Genomic DNA, 22,662 nt, shown 5'->3' with positions numbered 1-22,662 from the left:
AAAAAATAACTCCAAGAAAGGAAACTTTTATTGTTCATAGAGGATGACATGCGGGACCCATGAGCCAGACTTACTTAACGTTTCAAAGGCGGCATGAGATCGAAAGAAAAAGGCAAGTGACAAAATATCAGAGCCCAAGATAATCCAAGAAAAGAAACTTTATTTACATAGAGGATGACATGCGGGTCCCATTTTGCGACAGCGGTCCCAACGTTTCAAATGCGGCTTGAGATCAAAAGAAAAAGAAAGTAGCCGAGAAATTAGGGGTCAAAAAATCCAAGAAAATAAAGTTGATGGACATAGAGGATGACATGCGGGTCCCATGAGCTAGCAACTTACTCAACGTTTCCAAGGCGGCAGGATCAAAAGAAAAAGGAAATAGCCAAAAATCGAGAGGGTGAAAAAAAACAAAGAAAATGAACTTTTATAGTACATAGAGGATGACATGCGGGTCCCATGAGCCAGCAGGTTCCTCAACGTTTCAAACGTGGCATGAGATCGAAAGAAAAAAGGCAAGTGACCAAATATTAGGAGCCAAAAATAATTCAAGAAAAGAAACTTGATTGTACATAGAGGATGACATGCGGGTCCCAATTAGCAGCAGCGGTATCACCGTTTGAGAGGCTGCACGGGATCGAAAGAAAAAGGCAAGTGACCAAATATCAGGAGCCAAAAATAATCCAAGAAAAGAAATTTTATTGTACGTAGAGGATGACATGCGGGTCCCATTTTGCAGCAGCGGTCTCAACGTTTCCAAGGCGGCACAGAACCAAAAGAAAAATGAAGTAGCCAGAAATCAGGGGGTGAAAAAATCCAAGAAGAAAGATTTCAATTGGGTTGCATCTGGACATCTGGGCCTTCGAACTATCCTGCTTGGCCTTTTGACTCGTACAATTTCAGCCCACTCCAAAACAGGAAAGTTCCGAATTTTCTAAAAAAAACAGGAAAGTCCTATGCTTCGCAAAGACAAAAAAACAAGGAGATTCAACATATAAGTTTGTTTATGTAAAAATAAAGATTTAATTATCCGTTTGAAATAGCTCAGAGCGCAATACATTGTTTATTGTCTGCAAAATAATCAAGATATCATATGTTTCTTGTACGGGGAGGCTGACATCGGGGACCCATGAGCCAACAGCGTCGTCAACGTTTTAAAGGCGGTAGGGGATGGAAAGAAAAAATAAACCATAAATCTGTTGGTAAAAAATCCAAGAAAAGAAACATTTTCGTTCTGAGAGGATGACATGCGGGACCCATGAGGCAGCAGCATCCTCAGCGTTCATTGTTCATAGAGGTTGACATGTGGGACCCGTGAGCCAGCAGCGTCCTCAACGTTTTAAAGGCTGCACGTGATCGAAAGAAAAAATAAGCCAAAAATCGTTTGGTCAACAAAATCCAAGAAAATAAACATTTACCGTTCTGAGAGGATGACATGCGGGACCCATGAGGCAGCAGCATCCTCAACGATTCCAAGGCGGCAGGGGAAATATCCAGAAATTAATTAGGGGTTCAAAATAAATCCATCAAAGGAAACTTTTATTGTTCATAGAGGATGACATGTGGGACCGACCTGCCAACAACGTCCTCATCGTTTCAGAGGGGGCAGGAGATCAAAAGAAAAAGGCAAATAGCCAGAAATTAGGGGTAAAAAATAACTCCAAGAAAGGAAACTTTTATTGTTCGTAGAGGATGACATGCGGGACCCATGAGCCAGCAGCTTACTCAACGTTTCAAAGGCGGCATGAGATCGAAAGAAAAAGGCAAGTGACAAAATATCAGGAGCCAAAGATAATCCAAGAAAAGAAACTTTATTGTACGTAGAGGATGACATGCGGGTCCCATTTAGCGACAGCGGTCTCAACGTTTCAGAGGGGGCTGGAGATCAAAAGAAAAAGAAAGTTGATTGTACATAGAGGATGACATGCGGGTCCCATGAGTCAGTTGACTTACCCAACGTTTCCAAGGCGGCGGGGGATCAAAAGAAAAAGGAAATAGCCAAAAATCAGAGGGTGAAAAAAAATAAAGAAAATAAACTTTTATAGCACATAGAGGATGACATGCGGGTCCCATGAGCTAGCAGGTTCCTCAACGTTTCAAACGTGGCATGAGATCGAAAGAAAAAGGCAAGTGACCAAATATGAGGAGCCAAAAATAATTCAAGAAAATTAAATTTTATTGTACATAGAGGATGACATGCGGGTCCCATTTTTCAGCAGCGGTATCACCGTTTGAGAGGCGGCAGGGGATCAAAAGAAAAAAGAAATTGCCAAAAATCAGAGGGTGAAAAAAAACCAAGAAAATGAACTTTTATAGTACATAGAGGATGACATGCGGGTCCCATGAGCCTGCAGGTTCCTCAACGTTTCAAACGTGGCATGAGATCGAAAGAAAAAGGCAAGTGCCCAAATATGAGGTGCAAAATAAAATCCAAGAAAAGAAAGTTGATTGCTCATAGAGGATGACATGAGGGTCCCATTTAGCTGCAGCGGTCTCAGCATTTGAGAGGCGGCGGGGATCGAAAGAAAAAGGCAAGTGACCAAATATCAGGAGCCAAAAATAATTCAAGAAAAGAAAGTTTTATAGTCCATAGAGGATGACATGCGGGTCCCATTTAGCAGCAGCGGTATCACCGTTTGAGAGGCAGCAGGGGATCGAAAGAAAAAGGCAAGTGACCAAATATGAGGTGCCAAAAAAAAATCCAAGAAAAGAAATTTTTATAGTACATAGAGGATGACATGCGGGTCCCATTTAGCAGCAGCGGTATCACCGTTTGAGAGGCGGCAGGGGATCGAAAGAAAAAGGCAAGTGACCAAATATGAGGTGCCAAAAAAATCCAAGAAAAGAAAGTTTTATAGTACATAGAGGATGACATGCGGGTCCCATTTAGCATCATCGGTATCACCTTTTGAGAGGCGGCAGGGTATCGAAAAAAAGGCAAGTGACCAAATATGAGGTGCCAAAAAAAACTCCAAGAAAAGAAAGTTGATTGCACATAGAGGATGACATGCGGGTCCCATTTAGCAGCAGCGGTCTCAACGTTTCCAAGGCGGCAAGGGATCTAAAGAAAAAGGAAGTAGCCAGAAATCAGGGGGTAAAAAAAAATCCAAGAATAGAAAGAATTTTGGTTCATAGAGGATGACATGCGGGACCCATGATCCTGCATCGTAAACGGCTCGATCGGAGAACGTTGAACGAGATGGCGCGATCGAGAAAAAAAAAATGCCAGAGAGGCTGCCATCTAGGCCCTACATCCCTCGGCGGTGCGGATTTGCGTTGACTCGGCCGGCGAACCCGAGATTTCGAGATGCACCACGTCCCGGGCCACCATACGCGACGTTTTGGCCGCTTTCGTCGGGCTAGGTGGCCTCAAAAACGAGAAAAAAAAAGTTTTGACATGCACCACGGAGGGACCCAAAATCGTCGGCCATGGTACACCAGCAACCACGGCGCGACTTCAACTTCGTCGGCCATGGCAACTTTTCTTGTAGTGAAGTGCCTGTTAACATTCAATGTTGCACAATCAATCCTAGCATTTGAGCTATCTTTTGTCTTGGATGGAATGTTGAGTAATGTGCCGACAATGCTGTCACATATATTCTTCTCCATGTGCATGATATCAATATTATGCCGAAGCTTCTTACCAGCCCAATACGGCAAGTCCCAAAGAGTGGTCCTGCGCTTATAAAATATTCTCGGTCTATCATTTTCCATTTCCTTCCTCTTGGTACATGCTGCTATTTCACCTCCCATCTTCCTTTTGGTAGCTGCTAGACTCAGTTCATCTCCTCTCTTCTTCCTTTTTCTATCTGCTACTACTGCTGCTGCATCTTCTGTATCCTTCTCTGCTGTACCTGCTGTGGCGGCTGGTGGTTTTCCTGGTTTAACATTTCTGACCGCTTCTAGGTGCGCCTCCAACTCGTGACTCTTAAAGTGCTGCGGTTTAGTCTTTTTACAGGCCTGATCACCAATAAATTGCAATTTTTTCTATTTTTTCGGAAACTGTGATCTAATGGAAGGAAACGGCGATGGCCCATATAGCATATCTTGTTTATTATCCTCACTTTGCCCGGTGATCGAGTATCACGGTGAACACATGCATTATAACCTGATGTTACTCTGCCTGACATAGTGCCCAAAGCTGGATAATCATGGGTGCAATACAGTACAACAGCACGTAATAGAAAATTTTGTTCTTTAGGTTGACACACATCCCGTGTAGGGATGCCCTCCCATAATGTTTGCAAGTCTCTAATAAGAGGCTGCATGAACACATCAAAATCCTTCCCAGGAGATTTGGGACACAGGATGAGTAAGGCCATCATACGATTCGGCGATCGGTGCATGTCCGGGGAGCCTGGTTGTAAGGTGTAACTAGTGCGGCCACATGCTATACGAGTTGCTCATGTTGCCAAATGGGTTGAATCCATGTAGCAAGGCCAAGTCTCGGGTTCCTTGGATCTGCGGCAAAATCTGGATGATCCAGGTCAAATTGCTTCCATTCATCGCCATCGGCAGGATGCCTCGATGCATCAGGGTCGGGCGTGAGAATCTCTTTGTGCCATCTTGTTTCCCGAGATGTTTGTTCTGAAGCAAACAACCTCTGCAATCTTTGTACAAGTGGAAAGTATCTCGAGAACCTTCCAAGGAATCTTTTTCTTACCACCAGCTCCATCATGTTTCCATCTTGATTCCTTACATACTTGGACATTCATCGAGGTCATTATACTCCATCCAAAACGATTGCACGATTATTTTTGCAAAAATCAATCTTCTCATATCCAAGTCCCGGTACCTTGATGTCTTGCTTCACCTCATAAAAGGATTTTGGCAGTCCAGCCCCGGGGAGTGCATCGTTGTATGTCTTCGCAATCGCATTGAACGCTTTATTGGTAATCCCCTGGTATGACTTGTCATGAAGTAATTTCACAATTAATTCGAATCTTGACACAACAGAACCAGGGGCCACTAAGCGCTTAGCATCTTCTATCAGGTCATGGAAAAGAGGCTTTTTGTGATAACCATGGGGCTGTTGGCTTGCATATGGATACGAGATCCCGTAACAAATTAGCGGTAGCCTCATCCTGGACGAGATCTTCAGCTGATAACCATCGTAATAAAGAGGATCAATAATGTCAGGCTGATCATAGTGTTCACCATGGTTAATCCACGATATATGTCTGGTCCATCCCATAAACGAATAAATGATCTGAGACTACATGTTGAGGCTTGGACCCAATATTCAAACATACGCGGCATGGACAAATCACTTCCTTTGTCTTGTCGCCGTCAGTAAAATCACTAACGTGCTTCATGAAGTCTTCAATACCACTCAAATATGTTGGTGTGTTTAATGAGTGAAATAATATCCAAGTTATGTCCATCTGTTGAGGAGATAGATGGTCGAGAAGCGATAAGCTATTTCAACAAACAGGTCACCTACGAATGTAAGCAAACATACCTGAGCAAACAGGTCGAATATAAAACTATAAATGCTACATTATTTGAGCCGATTTCAGCAAACGAACTGAGTGCAAAACTACGGCTACCTAGCGAACAGATTTTTTTTAGGCTGACCACTGCGTTTCCCCACTTTGTATTTTTTTATTAATAAAAAGAGGGAAATATGTACAAAAGTTGCTGGAGAGCAACAACTAAAAGGATCATAGATCCCAAACAGCAAAATATATATAAAATGTTCTACCCATGATATGATTTCCTCTTTGCCTTATGAACAAGGAGAGCAATTTCATCCTTGAATCTCTTGTGCCATCTGTAAATGCTTGGGGGGGAGGGGCGAACATATCTATCGAAAGCAATACAATACCAACACATTCTTTCTTCTTTTTTTGTAATTCCGCCGATCTATTAGCAGTGCAAAGAAGCCAAAAGTAATAAGATTACATACAGGTTCATAGACCACCAGGGCCGTACCTGAGAATACGGAGGGCCTGAGCAAAACAAGAAATAGAGGCCCTCAACATGATCATTGGCAACTAAAATGATTTTATATATACTACTCACTCCATTTCAATAAACAATGCACCCTTGTTTTTCGTATTTTATCTTCGAAAAAATATTAATCTATATCTCTCTATTTAAAAATGATGTTTCAATTTTATGTAGATATACATGTATTTAGATGAGTTTAGTTTGCAGATACATGCAAGTTTTGATGAAGTTGAAACATATTTTTCAGGATGAAGTATATAAAAAAATTGATATAAAACTGGTATCATTAGAAAGTATTTTCCAACACGATTCTAACAATGCTGCTTATGTATTATATGATCGTGATATTGTTGTCCTATTTATTTGGTCAAGGTTCACATTCAAATGTGGTAAAATAAATTAAAAGAAGTGCATCGTGTGAAAAAGCAATCTAAGAATTCAAAAGTGCTAATTGTTAGTCGAAACATGACATCATTGAGACAAAATATTAATATTCATTGGAAGACTAACTGAATTAGCTGCACTCGCGATGAAAGAGAAAGAGAAGATATGGGTAAGAGCAAGTACAATAAGGTACAGTCTTTTTTTGTTTGTTTGGGTTGCTCATCAAGCTTATCGCTCGATACAATAAGGTACAGTCAGCGGGAGTGGTGTTTGGAACATGGGTGCATAGTGACAAGGTATCAACTTGTCAATGCCTATGGATTGTAGACTAGGGTTTAGTTGGAAGTAGAGGGTAAGTAGATCTCGAAGGTTTCAGCCGAAAAGTACTCGACGATTATGAAAACTAAGGTTTGTAGACAATGATTCGATTCCCTCTTCGTCCCTCGGCTCCCCCTTTATATAGGAGGTGGAGCCGAGGGATTCGTGCTATACAAGTTACATAGTCCGGAACGGTTCCTAACTCATCCCGCCAGATTACAAATAACACTTCCTATTACAACTCTTGACTTTCCTTGATATATCTTGGGCTCCCGAATCTTCTTATTCTTCGGGTAGTGGGCCTTCAGTAAACCCCGGGTACTATCTTCGGCAGGCCCATTTGGGATGCCTATGTCAGTAGCCCCCGAGATTTTGCTTGAATCGTAGAATCAGGGAAAATCTCCACTGTTTATTTTTATTCGAAAGCTTCAACTTTTTTATATTTCTTCACATAAAATTCTATATTGTACAGGGATAATGGTAGTTGGGGCTAGTTCATCTGACGGATCAGGTACTAGTTAACTGCTCTAGTGGCAATCCGCAAAAACCTACTTCAAGATCACGTCCCTGGACATGATCTCGGGATCTTGGTGTAAACTTCGACGAGTGCCGCTTAAGGTCTTACCATTACGTCGAGTCCCGATCAAATTTATCGGGTACCTAACGCGTCCGTTAGGATTTTTCTTCGTATCTGTTGATACGGATAAAGGTAGCAGAGCGCAGTCTTTGGCGATGCCACGCCCAGAACGGATCTGGTCTTACCTTCGCAAATTTGCGGCATTCAGAAATTGATCGCAACTTCGGCGTTCTGAGAATATATTGTCGAGTGCTTTTCCGGCTGTTGGAATGGCACATTTTATCGAGTCAATTTTGACTTATATTGTTCTCCCGATGGGAGTATATGTAGAGTTAATTATAACTCGAAATATACTCTCTTGCTTTTCTATCTTTTATTTTTGAACTTCATCGGGTACGCGAACAGCGTTCCGATGGGAGTAGCCCCCGAGGCTACAACCAAGAACTTGTGCTTGGTTGTAGGCTCGACATTTTAGTCCACCTTGTCGCTATATTGTCGTTATTTCCCAATATGATCTCTCTTCTTCTTTTTATCTCTCGGGTGCGCGAACAGCGCTCCCGATGGGAGTAACCCCGAGGCTACAGCCAAGGACTTGTGCTTGGTTGTAGGCTCCCGCAATTTCTATATTGCCATACTCGAAATTTTACTTTTTATCGAAGTAGCCCCCGAGCGTTTGGGCAAAAACTTGTATTTGATCAAAGGCTCCCGAAGTATTTAATAATTCCTCCTGTCGCCAATCTTCTTTTATTTTTCTTGTCGACATGCTTCCCTTAAACAAAATTGCTTCATCTCTGTTTATAATCTTGATTTTTCTGCCTTGTGGGTCCATTGTTTCCACCATGTTGACACGTCGTGCAAGTGGGGGACACACGTCCTCCGCTTTTTCTGGCGCACGTACAGTAACGCCTATCTCAGTAAAAATACCTTTTTACCCTTGTATCTAGAAGATCTTTTTTCACCACACGATTTCTTCATCCAACGGCGCACTGCTTCACCCGATTCTTATATAAACCTTTCTTCAACCTCCGTTCATCCCCTCGCTTGCGCCGCTCATCTATTCCTCTTCGCAAAAGCTTCCCCTGCGCCCAACTCTCTCTGATCATCCGCACTCACGAGCATTGCTCTGCCCATTGCCGTTGATGCCACCGCGCACGCGACTCACTCGCCACAGTACTCCGGAATCCAAGATGGCCGCCGAGGATCTTGAGTGGGAGAGATCTAAAATCTCCAACCAGGATATCAACATGCTGAAGAGGCTTGGCCTCATGAAGAAGGAAGATGCCATCCGCTTTCCCAGCGAAGAAAGCTACCCCAAGCCTCCAATGGAGTACCGGGTTAGTTTTGTTGATCACCTTATCCGTGGTCTTCCGACCCCAATTCACGATTTCCTCCGCGGCCTTCTTTTCGTTTATGGGATTCAACTGCACCAGTTGACCCCCAATTCCATCCTTCACATTTCTATTTTCATCACACTTTGCGAATGCTTCCTCGGAATCCCTCCCAATTGGGCTCTGTGGAAACGCATTTTCTGCCTCCGCCGCAATGGCTCCCACAACGTCACTTATAACATAGGTGGCGTTGTTATCTGTGTTCGTACTGATGTCGATTATTTCGACGTCAAATTTCCTGATTCTGTCCAAGGATGGCGCAAAAAGTGGCTCTACATTCACGAAGAAAGCGCCAACTCCGTTGAACACAACATAGTTCCTTTCGACGGAAATGCCGTAATTCAGCGCCGCCGCTCTGGGATGCCAAAGCTTCGAGGAAGAGAAAAGGCGACAGAGGCACTCATGTCTCGTATTCATCAGCTTCAAAACACTCGAGGCAAAGAGCTGTCTGGTGTTCAAATCACCGCCTACTTCCTTAGGATTAGAGTGCAGCCTCTTCGAGCTCGCAAAAATCCCCTTTGGACGTACTACGGCAAAAATGACGCCAACAGAATCTCCAACGATCTTTACGTAAAGGACTTGGAGAAATTGGTTCGAAGAGTTTCTCGACTAGCCAAGAAGGATCCTATTCCCTCCTCTTGTCGAGTAGAACCATACAGTGCTTCCAATCCTCTTCCCGAGGTATTTTGTCTTCTCGAGTTTTTGTCTTGTTCTAAACTTTTCCTTGCATCTCATTGTATTGGTATCTCGCTAATTTTCTTTTGTCGCTATTTTCTTGCAGAACCATCCTACTATGTCTTCCCTTCCTCCTCTTCCTGAGGATGGAGAAGTCGAAGAACAGGCCATCGTTGCCGAAGATACTCAAGGTTCTTTTATTCCTGAAAGTGAAGTCGCGGGTTCTCACAAATCTGCGGCTTCTCACGAAAAAGAAGTTGAGTCCGAAGCCGGTGAGTCGACGCAATCCCTTCCTCCTGCTGTTTCTCCAAGGAACAAAAGGAAAAGGACTGATGCCGAGGATTACGGCACTTCTAAGGCTGAAGAAGTTGTTCCTTCTCATCCGAAGGCATATTACGATCCTTATTTTGAATCCCTCGTCAGCTCGTAAGTCGTCTTTATTTCTCCCCCTTTTTTTTTTTTTTTTTTTTTTTACTCGAAATATTTATCTTGTCTTGCTTTTTATGCTGCCGATTTTTTGATCAACAGTGATGACGAGGAAGAAGTACCAACTACTGAAGTGGCTCCTCGGACAAGCACGTCACGTCTTGTACTTGCTTCGTACACGCTAGTTGAAGGAGAAGAAACCTCGCCTCCTCAACAAAACGTCGTCACCACTACTCCACCATCAAGCCCCCTTGCTCCTTCACCAAAAAGGACAAGGGTTGAAAAGATTGTTGAACCTGCCCCTCAGTTGGGCAGTTCGTCGACTCTGCTCTTAGATGATGTAAGCTTGTCGACATCTATATTTTCCTTATTTTGTTTTTTCACACCTTTTCTCTTTTTCATGCCGATGTTTCTCTTGCTGTGTTCACCTTGAACAGCCTATGATCAAAGATCTTCTCCGCATCGGTTCCCAATTTATTGGATACCGTGAATATGCTAATAGAGTCGAAGGTAACGACTTTTATACTTGCTGTTTTTCCTTGATTTTTTACTCCTGTTGCTTTTCGCGATTTTGATCTTTCTTCTCTCTCTTTTCCATATCTCGACAGAGAAACTTGCAGAGGCCAACGAACGCGCCAACGCACTTGCTCGAAAACTTGAGCAAAGTGAGGCGGCTCGCAAGAAAGCCGAACTCGCTGCTAGCAAAGCCAAGGCCGAAGCTGATGAAGCCAAGGCGAAAGCTGCTGGTGTCGAGGAACTGCAGAAAAAACTTGAGGATGCTACAGCTGCCTTAGATGAGCACAAAGCTGCGCAAGCTTCTCGTGAAGAAGGAATCCTCAAGCGCTTGAAAACTCAGAGTCGCCGCACTTTCAGTAATTTTGCTGATCCCTTCTATTTTTATGAGAATCGTTGTTTCTTGTCTTTTCACTAATGCTTTGTTTCCTTGACAGCCCAAACAAACCAGGATTTTGATCGACGAATCCTGTCAATGACCACCTGTCCTTGACGCACTTTCCTATCTGGAGCTTCATGGATCCGAGATTCGTGAAGGTGTGTCGAATGCTAGCGCAGTGTTGTCGGCACTGTTCCCCTACTTCTTCCCGAAGAAAGAGGAGCCTGCGACTTTCCTCAACCTTGCCAAGATGTTCAATACACCGGAAGACCTTGGACTGAAGATGCGCCAAGAAAATATGAAAATTGCTGTCGAAAGCACTGTCGCTTTGGTTCTTGACGAGTCAACAGCTGTTGATTGGACGAAAGTTGGCGACACCGAGCAGATAGAGCAATCAAGATGGAGGTCGTTGATTAAGGCAGCCAAGCCCAACACGAAGAAGATCTTGGCCTATCTCGGGATCAAGCCAGCGTCGACTCCTAGCTCATCAAGGCCGGAGGTCTAGTTGCATGCCTCTTTATTTTTCTTTCTATGTTTCTTTTGCTCTTGTCGCCAAAGTAGCCATTTGGCGACACGTACTTCCTTAGCTCCACTGTAATGCCTTTGTAATTATTCCGAGAGATCAATGAAAACTCTATCTTTGCTTGTTGTTTGATGTTGTCTTGTTTAAATTTCAGTTGATATTTGATAACTATACTCCATCTTCCGCTCCTTCCGATGTTTCGCCTTCTTCTTCTCGCGAGGAGATCTTTTTGCGATCTTTTTGCACTCGACGATACCTTGTCGCAAGAACTGGATGAGCTTCGACAAAGCCTTCAGTATGCGAAGAAGCAAACACTTGTGATGATGGAGCAATCTCGTAAGTCATCTGAAGCCGAAAAAGTTGCTCTTCAGCAAGCTCGCGAGGCCGTGGCTGCTAAGGAAATTGCTGCTTCCGAGGCTGAAAAGGCAACCACTCGAGAGAATTTCATGCTCGAATTAATGAATGAAGCCAGTGCAGATATGTCGGGTATGCTTGCTTCATCCTCCGATATCTTTCATCCTCATGCTATGTCTCTTAAAGGTTTCCCCTTCGTTGTTTTGGTAGGTTCCTTTGCGATGCTGCTGCCGAGGAAGAGAGGGTAAATGCTAGGACGAACCTCCTTGTTAACCTTTCCCTGGACCATGGTTCTTTGTTTTGGGCTACCCCGAGAGAGGACCCGACAAATTGTCAGATTCCAAGATCGCACCTCTCAAACTCGCGATTTCCTTGACTTCTGTACCAAGACCTTGTCCATGGTTTACAACTCCATGTTTCCTCGGAACGTCCAACCAAAAACTCTCCCTGAATTGATGGAAAGATTCAAGGATGCTCGCAGTATCCATGATTTTGTCAAAGCTCAGCTGGTAGGCGGCGCGGTTGCTCTTATCATGCTCCGGATCTGCCACTCAAATCTTGACCTTACCCAAGTTGTCGCAAAAGTTCATCAAAAGGTACAACGTCGAAGAGTTGGTGTTGACAGGATTAACACGAAGGTTACGCCTATAGCCGAAGAAATGATTGAGGACCTTCTTCGGATGGACGCCGACTTTTTTGCCGATGGCCATTATGCCGATTTTCTTGGTGCTGCTCCTGAAGAAAACAGAGTTACTCTTGATGACATATTGAATCAAGACTAGTTATTTTCCTCTTGTAGATACTTCTTCTTTGTAATCCATGACTATATTGTAAAGCAATCATTATATTTCTCTGTTCGTCTAGCCCCGAGTGTTTCGGTGACTCTTTCTTGTATTTATATATTTGCGAGGTTTTGAACCAAGGCATTTATATATTTATGGCGAATATGAGTCCCCGAGCTTCTTTATTGAGTACTATTTTGTATTTTTTGACTCACGAGGTATTTTAATACCAAGGCAAGGTTTTTTTCTTTTTTGATGGACTGTATTGAAATTCGTCGGAGCGAAGACTTTGAACATGTCGATAAAGAGAAAGGTATATTGACACTATCTTTATTATATTGCAGCACCGCGAGCCCGCCTCATTAAAAACCTTCTCCGGCCCCACTCGGTGCCCCGAAAAAGGAAAAGAGTGCGTCTGAAAACTCGCGGGCGTTTCAGTATATTGAAGTTTTACAAGGACTATATTTCGACTCTAGGCGTAGAACCGCCTGAGTTGCGCCACGTTCCAGGGGTTTGGCTCCTCCACCCCTGTCTTCTTGTCCTTTATCCTGTATGCTCCTCCTCCGATTACTTCCGTGACAATGTAAGGGCCAAGCCATGGTGACTCGAGTTTTTCATGACTTTTTTGCGTGAGCCGAAGAACTAGGTCTCCCACCTGAAAAGATCTTGGCCGCAAACGTCGACTGTGGTAATTCTTCAAGTCCTGTTGGTATTTGGTTACCCGAGACAATACTTCGTCTCGGGCTTCATCAAGTGCGTCCACGTCGTCTTCTAGCGCTTTTCTCGATACTTCTTCGTCATATTCGACGACACGTGGAGAGTTGTGCTCTATCTCGATTGGTAGTACTGCTTCTGCTCCATGAACCAAGAAAAACGGCGTTTCCTGTGTTGCTGTGTTTGGTGTTGTTCGGATGCTCCACAACACACTTGGTAGTTCTTCTGGCCAGGTATGCCGAGCTTTTTCCAGTGGTCCTAACAAGCGTTTCTTGATGCCATTGCAGATGATGCCATTGGCTTTCTCGACTTGCCCATTGGTTTGAGGATGTGCAACTGACGCAAAGTGCAACTTGACGCCCACCTCTTCGCAATAATCTTTGAATTCATGGGATGTGAAGTTACTGCCGTTGTCTGTGACGATGCTGTGGGGCACTCCAAATCTGAAGACGAGGCCTTTTATAAATTTTACTGCGGATGCTCCGTCTGGTGAATTTATCGGCTTCGCTTCTATCCACTTTGTAAATTTGTCGACAGCTACTAGCATATACTCCTTTCCTCCTGGCCAGGATTTGTGTAACTTGCCCACCATATCAAGTCCCCATTGAGCAAAGGGCCATGACAATGGTATTGGTGCTAGCTCTGCTGCTGGAGAGTGAGGTTTTGCGGCAAACCTTTGACACGCGTCGCAAGTTCTTACTATGTCCTTGGCGTCCTCGATTGCTGTCAACCAGTAGAATCCTGCCCGAAAGACCTTGGCTGCAATAGCTCGACTACTCGCGTGGTGGCCACATATTCCTTCGTGTACGTCCTTCAGAATTATTCTTCCTTCTTCGGGTGTGACACACCTTTGCAAGACGCCTGAAATACTTCGCTTATACAATTCTCCTTTGACCACCGTGAAAGCTTTGGAGCGTCGAATTACTCGTCTTGCCTCAACTGGATCATCGGGTATTTCTTTCCTGAGGATGTATGATATGTACGGCTGCATCCACGGTATCTGTATCACCATGACCAGGTCCTGATCTTCTTCTTCTTCCTCTTGCTTTTCCTTGGTAGCCCCCGAGGGTTTCTTCTCCTTCTTTTTTGATTTTGTTGATTTGGTGGACCTCTCTGTTATCTCTTCCCAGAATACACCTGGCGGGACTGCAAGGCATTGCGACCCGATGTTTGCAAGAACGTCGGCTTCGTCGTTGCTCAATCTGCTAATATGATTTACTTCGCATCCATCGAACAACTTCTCGAGCTCGTTGTACACCTCCTTGTATGCCATCATGCTATCATTGACTGCGTCACATTGGTTCATAACTTGCTGAGCCACCAACTGTGAGTCGCCAAAGATTTTTAGTCGAGTTGCACCGCAGGCTTTCGCCATCTTCATCCCGTGTATGAGAGCCTCATATTCTGCTTCATTGTTAGATGCGTTAGGGAACGTCATCCGAAGGATGTACTTTAACTTGTCGCCTTCGGGTGATATGAGTACTACTCTGCGCCAGCTCCTTCTAGTCTTTTGGACCCGTCAAAGTTCATGGTCCAGGTTCTCGACAAATACGGAGGTCCTGTATTTTGCAACTCCATCCACTCTGCGATGAAGTCCGGCAGTATTTGCGACTTTATTGCTTTTCTTTTTTCATACGTGATGTCCCGAGGGGAAAGTTCTATTCCCCAAAGGGAGACATGACCCGTAGCTTCTGGGTTGTTCAGTATATTTGACAAGGGAGCTTCGTTGACCACTATGATCGGATGTGCCGAAAAATAGTGGCGCATTTTTCGTGCTGTCGTGAACACTCCATATGCTATCTTTTGGTACTGAGGATACCTTTGTTTTGAGGGCGATAAAACTTCGCTAACGAAGTATCTTGGCCTCTGCACGCCGTGGAGTTTTCCTTCTTCTTCCCTTTCAACAACTAGCACCGTGCTCACCACTTGGGGCGTGGCTGCGGTATACAGCAGGAGAGGTTCCCTTTCTTTTGGCGCCACCAAAATTGGTGGTGTCGAGATTGTGCGCTTCAAATCCTCGAAAGCTCTGTCGGCTTCTTCGTTCCACTGGAATTTATCTCCTTGCTTTATCAAAGCGTAAAATGGTAACGCTTTTTCACCCAGCCTAGCGACGAATCTGCTCAAAGCTGCGACTCGCCCAGTTAGCTGTTGTATTTCTTTCAACTTTGTTGGCTTCCTCATTGTTACGATAGCTTGTATTTTATCGGGATTTGCTTCGATCCCTCTTGCTGAAACTAGAAACCCCAGAAGTTCTCCTGCTGGGACGCCGAAAGAACACTTCGTCGGGTTCAGTTTGAGGCAGAACTTATCAAGGTTGTCGAAGGTTTCCTTGAGATCCTCGATCAGCGTTGCCCCCTTTTTTGATGTTATGACGACATCATCAATGTATACTTGCACGTTCTTCCCGATCTGTGTCGCCAAACACTTCTGCATCATCCTCTGATATGTTGCTCCCGCATTTTTTAAACCAAAGGGCATTGTTATGTAGCAAAACACGCGTAAGGTGTAATAAACGCGGTCTTTACTTCATCTTCTTCTTTCAATCTGATCTGGTTATAACCAGAATATGCATCCAGGAAGGAAAGACGTTCACATCCAGCCGTGGAGTCGATAATTTGATCGATCCTCGGGAGGGGAAAGTGATCCTTTGGACAATGTTTATTGAGACACGTAAAGTCGACGCACATGCGAAGGACCTTAGTGTTTTTCTTCGGCACCAGCACAGGATTTGCTACCCATGTGGCTTCTGTGAATATCTCTTTGATAAAACCAGCTTCTTGTAGTCGATTGATTTATGACAGCATGGCTTTGCGGTTTGGTTCCGAAAAACGCCGCAAAGGTTGTTTGATTGGTCTCGCTAGTGGATCCAAGTTTAGGTGGTGCTCGGCAAGTTCCCTGGGTACTCCTGGCATGTCAGCTGGACACCATGCGAAGATTTTCCAGTGCTCACGGAGGAACTCGACGAGCGCGCTTTCCTATGCGATATCCATGTCGTTTGCGATAGATGTCGTCTTTTTCGGGTCTGTCGGGTGAATCTGCACTTCTTTTGAATTTTTCTCGGTACTGAAAGTTGATTCTTTGTTTGGCCTTCCAACGTCTGGTAGTACGTCGTAATCAGTCATGCTTTTTGACGCCAAGTACTCAGCTTGCATCCCGAAAGTTTCTGACAGCCGGTGAAAATCCTTGTCGCATTTATCGGCTAAGGCAAAGCTTCCTTTGACTGTGATTGGTCCCTTTGGCCCAGGCAACCTCCACAACAGGTATGTATAGTGTGGCACCGCCATAAATCTAGCATATGCTGGTCGTCCCAACAGAGCGTGGTACTGCGACGGAAAATCCACGACTTCAAATTCGAGCCTCTCGATTCTATAATTTTCTCGGGTCCCAAACTGAACGTCGAGATTGATCTTTCCCAATGGATAACTTGGTTTCTCCGGTGTGATGCCGTGGAACCTTGTGTCTGTTGGTTTCAAGTTTGCTAAGGATATGTTCATCTTCCTCAATGTATCTGCATACATAAGGTTCAAGCTGATGCCGCCGTCTATGAACACTCGAGAGACATCAAATCCCGCGATAACTGCTGGCAGAATAAGTGCTGACTGCCCTGGTCGAGGAACTTGCTGCGGATGATCTGCTATTGTGAAGCCGATATCTTGTCCTGACCAATTAAGGTACTCAACTGTTGGTGGAGGCATTTTCTCTGCCATAAACACCTGTCGTGAGATTACTTTCTGAGCTCTATTGGACGGCCTTCCCTTTTAATCATCGACACTGCTCCATTGGAGTTAGGATCAACATAAGGTGGTGGTGCAGGTGCTGCCGCTATTCTGAGCTGATGCCGATTGTCGTCTGTAATCGCGGGAGGAGGCGGCAAGTGAATCTCGCTTCTGGGTTCTCGAGGATTTCTCTGTGCTGCCCGCGCGTTAGCGTTTTCTGCATACCGCAACATTGCCTGAAAATTTCGACAGTCTTTCTGCAAGTGCCCTGACTGTCTTTTACCATTGCTGTCGAGGAAAAAGTGCATCTGGCACGGTCCATTCATCATCTCTTCAGGGGACACGAAAGGTCTTGGGAACCTAGGCCCGCTATTTTGCCTGCTGCGTGAATCATCCCTGTTATCACCTCGCTGTTCATTGCTTCTCTGGTAATCATCTCTGTTGCTTCCTCCTGTATTTGTCCGAAAACCTGCCGAAATTTGTCCTGGAGCGTCGTAGTTCTGGTACTGCCGAGGAAATCTTCGCCTCGGTTGATAGTTTCGACCACGGTCCTCCTCTGGCGACCTGTGCCGTTTGTTGTGGACAGCGTCTTCTCCATCTGCCCATTTATTTGCTATCTCCATTAACGCGGATACTGTCTTTGGATTGGTCCTTCCCAAATCCTCGACAAAATCTCCACGCCTGACTCCTGCGACAAACGCTTCTATCGCTCTCTCGTCAGATATATTTTCTGCTGAATTTTTGATGATATTCCACCTTTGGATGTACTTTCTCATTGGCTCATCTGGCTTTTGTCGACATGCTCTCAGCTCCTCTAACGACGCGGGTTTTTTGCACGTGGATCTGAAGTTCTTGACGAACACATCCTCGAAACTTTCCCAGCTGTCGATGGATCCTGGAGCGAGTTTCTTTATCCAAGATCGTGCGGCTCCACTCAAATGTACCTGGATGCTTTGCATAGCTGTTGCCCTGGTTCCTCCTGTCAGCTTCACCGTCTCCAGATAGTCGACTAGCCAATCCTCTGGATCTTGGAGGCCGTCGAACTTCTTGAAATTATCGGGTAGCTTGAATCCTGAAGGGACTCGAGTTTTTCGGACTCTCCTTGTGAAGCATGGCAAGCCGCACATATCTTCGTCGTTAAGCTCCGGAGATTGCCGATGATCCCTTCTGCTTTGTCGTGCTCTGTCGACTCTTGCTTGTGCTGCCGTATCTCTTGCTCCACTTGGTCCTTCAGGGGCTGCCGCCGTTGCTGCTGCAGGTCGTGGACTATTTTGCCTTGCTGTTCCTTCGGGAGGCGTTGTAACGAACGCTGTCCCCATAGCTCCAACTCCTGCTATCGCCATATTGTATAGTGTTTCCCTTGGATCACCTGGAGGTGGTTTAGACGCGAGGATAAAAGCTTGTGTCACCATATACCCAGCTTCTGGTGTCTTAGGGATAATGTTTCCTCTTGTGTCTATCGACATAAAGGACATGTCGAGGTTTTGAACCAAGTGCTCTCTTTCTGCTTCGGGTATGTGTTGTAACCTTGATCTTCCTCTGTTCCGAGCCTCCCTGTGGCTATCACCCGAAGTTCTAGATTGTCGACTCAGATCTGCCCTTCTCCTGCTGGATGCAGAAGCTGCTTCCTTTCTCCTGTTCAACTCAGCTGTCTGTTTTTCCAATTCCCTCGCAGCTCGTGCGAGCCTATATTGATATGCTTGCAATTCTTCTGGTGTGGCTGTGGTAGCCATTGGTTCTGTGCCGTTCATAGCTCTCGCGGCTCTGTCCCACGCTGCTTGTGAAAGTTGAACTCTATCTCGCGGCTCTGGCCCGACGTATTTGTTGCCCAGGCCTTGTCGCAGATTGGAGGGATCGACGTATGGATTTCCCAGACTGTCGAAAGCCTCAGATGTCTCCTCTTGATCTTCAATGGCGTAAATCTGATGATACTTTGTACTCAGATCTACGTTGGGTTTGGTGACATCATCGTTGAGATTGATGAAGACCTTGCCCACTGTGATAGATTTGTCGATGAAGTCGTAACTGTCGACATCGCTTGAGCCATCGCTTATATATGAGTCCGCAGATGACTCAAACGACATGTTGAAGATCTTGGCGAGTTTCTCTCTTGTTCTGGTGCTGATGTAGCGTGTCGCCGAAGTTTCTTCTTCTCCTGACTCGGTTGACGACGCATAGCTTGAAAAATCGGTATCGACCTTCGACGATCCCGACGAAATCGGAACCTCGACACGATACGATCCTTCCTTCTCGACGCGAAAGTGAAACCTTCCGAACGTCATCTCCATGGGCTCCGCCAGATACGCATATGCATCCAAACGGGAGGGTGGGTGAGGAACAAAATCGACAAGACCAGCAGCGATCTGTTTACCTCGATCCATTGTGTTGCTTGCAGTTGATGATGTCGAAGATCTTGAACGTGCCATCGAGATCAGATCCTTACGCCTCTAATTCCCACAGACGGCGCCAATTGACAAGGCATCAACTTGTCAATGCCTATGGATTGTAGGCTAGGGTTTAGTTGGAAGTAGAGGGTAAGTAGATCTCGAAGGTTTCAGCCGAAAAGTACTCGACGATTATGAAAACTAAGGTTTGTAGACAATGATTCGATTCCCTCTTCGTCCCTCGGCTCCCCCTTTATATAGGAGGTGGAGCCGAGGGATTCGTGCTATACAAGTTACATAGTCCGGAACGGTTCCTAACTCATCCCGCCAGATTACAAATAACACTTCCTATTACAACTCTTGACTTTCCTTGATATATCTTGGGCTCCCGAATCTTCTTATTCTTCGGGTAGTGGGCCTTCAGTAAACCCCGGGTACTATCTTCGGCAGGCCCATTTGGGATGCCTATGTCACATAGTGGGTGGTATCATAGAGTACTATCATAGATATGCTATATTTATTATAGTGGAGTATTGAAAATGGCATATATAGAAGGGGATATTGAGAATTGAGAGTGGCATAAACACAACTTCAGTTTTTGTAATGGCATAAACACAACTTGTGAATTGAGGAGTGGCATAGAACCAATTAACACTTGTTTCAATAACAGCCATCAAAAGCCAATCGAACGCACGAGAATGGATCCAAAATTTACCATTTTAAGTTTCACGAGAAAATTTTAAACTTAAAATTCGTACTGCCTAGAAGTTTTTGAAACAAAAATCCAGTAAATCTTATATGTCGGGTTATGCATTCTGGGGGAGTTTCATCAGATTCAGCCATATTGTTTATCAATAAACCTCATTTTATGTTTTACAACCAACTTTAAACTTAAAATTCAAACTGTCCAGTAAAAAGAACAACATTCCAAGAAATCTTATATATTTCTTCTGCATTCCGGGGAAAGATGGGTCGGCTTCAAACCAAATAGTTTGGGAATAAACATTGTTTTAGTCTGGAAACGACTTATTGTAGAGTGATTTTTGGTTGGATACATTCATGTGTGTTCGATTGGCTTTGGATGGCTGATATTGAACCAAAGTCAACGCTGGGCTTTTGACCTGAACGTCACTGGAGCTGCGTCAAAAGTCCAGCCATGACTTTGTCTCAATAACAGCCATCAAAAGCCGATCGAACGCACAGGAATGGATCCAACCAAAAATCACTCAACCGCTGGAATTTTGACATGAAAGTCATCAAGCTGTGTCCATACTTGCCCAACAGGTTGCGTATGAATGTAAACCAACATATCTGAGCAAACAGGTCGAATATAAAACTATATAACTAAATGCCACGTTATTTGAGCCGATTTCAGCAAACCAACTGAGGTCTATTTTTTTTAGGCTGGACAGTGGTTTCCTCGCTGTGTATTTTTCACTGTAATAAAAAAGAGGGAAAATGTTACTGGAGAGCAGCAACTAAAAGGATCATAGATCCCAAACAACAAAATCTAGCTAAAAAGGTTATACCCATGATGAGAAGCCATGATATGATTTCCTCTTTGCCTTACAAACAAACAGTGTACAAGATTTAACGAATTCGAGCAAATAGGTAAAGCGGAAAACAATGTCAAACAAACACATCGAGAGGAAAACAATATCAACCGATCGATTCGAACGAACTAACGAACTTATAAGGGCTGGGCGACGGCGACTGACTTCGATTGAGCTATAATGAATCGTACTTGCCCAGGCCTGAAGATAGCATGCATACCGTGAGGATCTACCAGCTGACCGCGCCTGCCGGTGCGGCTGGAGAAGAACGGCGCCACCCGCAGTCGCCGGCTGACGCGGCTGATAGAAAGCGTGGGGAAGTTTTGGTGCGCGGCCTGGTTCACCGAGGGTGTGTCTAGAGAAGAACAGGGTGCCGAAGGAGGTGTCTAGAGAAGAACAAGGTGGGCTGGGTGCTGAGTTAAAGGCGAGCGTTCGAAATATTGGGCGCGCGTTTGAAAGTTTAGGTGCGCGAGGGAGGTGTCTGCTGAGTTAAAGGCGAGCATTCGAAATTTCCCCGTCCTCTTCTTTTTTGGGCTAATCTATCTATACCTCTATTCTATCTACATGTTTTTTATTTTTTTTCTATTCTATACATGAGTTTTTGAATTTGAATTTTTTCACTCTGTCAGCCTTCCGGCCAATGCTCATTTGAAGTAATTGAAGCTGTTGATTTGCAGCTTAGAGGTGCTATCTACCGCTCATCATACAAGGACTCTTCAGATCTAACGGCTGTGAATGCACGGATTCATCACCCATCCTTCCCTTGGACTGGCGATGCTGAAAGCCTGAAACACTGAAACCCTCTAGATACTTCGGGATACCTCACTGCCCCACATTATTAAACAGGCCTTTTCCGACACGGGAAGTCAAAAGTTGGGGGCTCCATGCAGTACATATGAATACTCGCTAGCTGCATGGTCTAGAAGCAGACTAGAGTAAATCGTCAATTCGTCACATCAATTGGTGTATAATTTTTTTTAGGAGCTAAGACGCCGGCATGAACCATTTTATCAACTTGAATGCTTACTACATGACATAAGAAGACTATGTACTTTGGTTTTTCATTTTTCTGATTTTTAAAATTTTGTGCCCATTTGAATCTTGGTCAAATCCTAGGTTTGACCAAGATTAAACAAGTTTAAAACATGAAAATGAAAAGGTAATCATGGATCCTTCTTAGTCACTCTAAAATGAAGCTTTTGGGATGTTCTTGAAATTTCCATGTTTGAAACCCAAAACGAGTTCTCTTCATGCTTGACTTCATAAGACAGAGTTTAGGGGTTAGGGGGTAGATACATGATTTGTCTAGTTTGCTTATGTCTAGACCTTGTTTATCAACTTTAATGCTTACTATATGACATAAGAAGACTATGTGCTTTGGTTTTTCATTTTTCTATTTTTTTTGAATTTTATGCCCATATATTTGAATCTTTGTCAAATCCTAGGTTTGACCAGGATTTAAACAAGTTTAAAACATGAAAATGAAAAGGTAAGCCTGTATCCTTCTTAGTCACTCTAAAATGAAGCTTTTGGGAGGTTCTTGAAATTTCCATGTTTGAAACCCAAAACCACTTCTCTTCATGATTGACTTCATAAGACAGAGTTTAGGGTTAGGGGTAGATATATACATGATTTTCTGGTTTGAATATGTCTAGACCTTGTTTATCAACTTGAATGCTTACTATATGACATAAGAAAACTATGTGCTTTGGTTTTCATTTTTCTGATTTTTTTTTGCCCGTTTGAATCTTTTGGTCAAATCTTAGGTTTGACCAAGAATTAGACAAGTTTAAGACATGAAAATGAAAAGGGGAGCATGCATCCTTCTTAATTAGTCACTCTAAAATGAATTTTGTAAGAGGTTTTTGAAATTTCCATGTTTGAAACCCAAAACCACTTCTCTTCATGCTGGACTTCATAAGACAGAGTTTAGGGGTTAGGGGGTAGATACATGATTTGTCTAGGTTGAATATGTCTAGACCTTGTTTATCAACTTTAATGCTTGCTATATGACATAAGAAGACTAT

This window comes from Lolium perenne, chromosome 5 (assembly GCF_019359855.2).
Source record: "Lolium perenne isolate Kyuss_39 chromosome 5, Kyuss_2.0, whole genome shotgun sequence".
Lineage (NCBI taxonomy): Eukaryota > Viridiplantae > Streptophyta > Magnoliopsida > Poales > Poaceae > Lolium > Lolium perenne.
The sequence above is the reverse complement of the archived record's forward strand: the minus strand, read 5'-3'. Positions refer to the sequence as shown.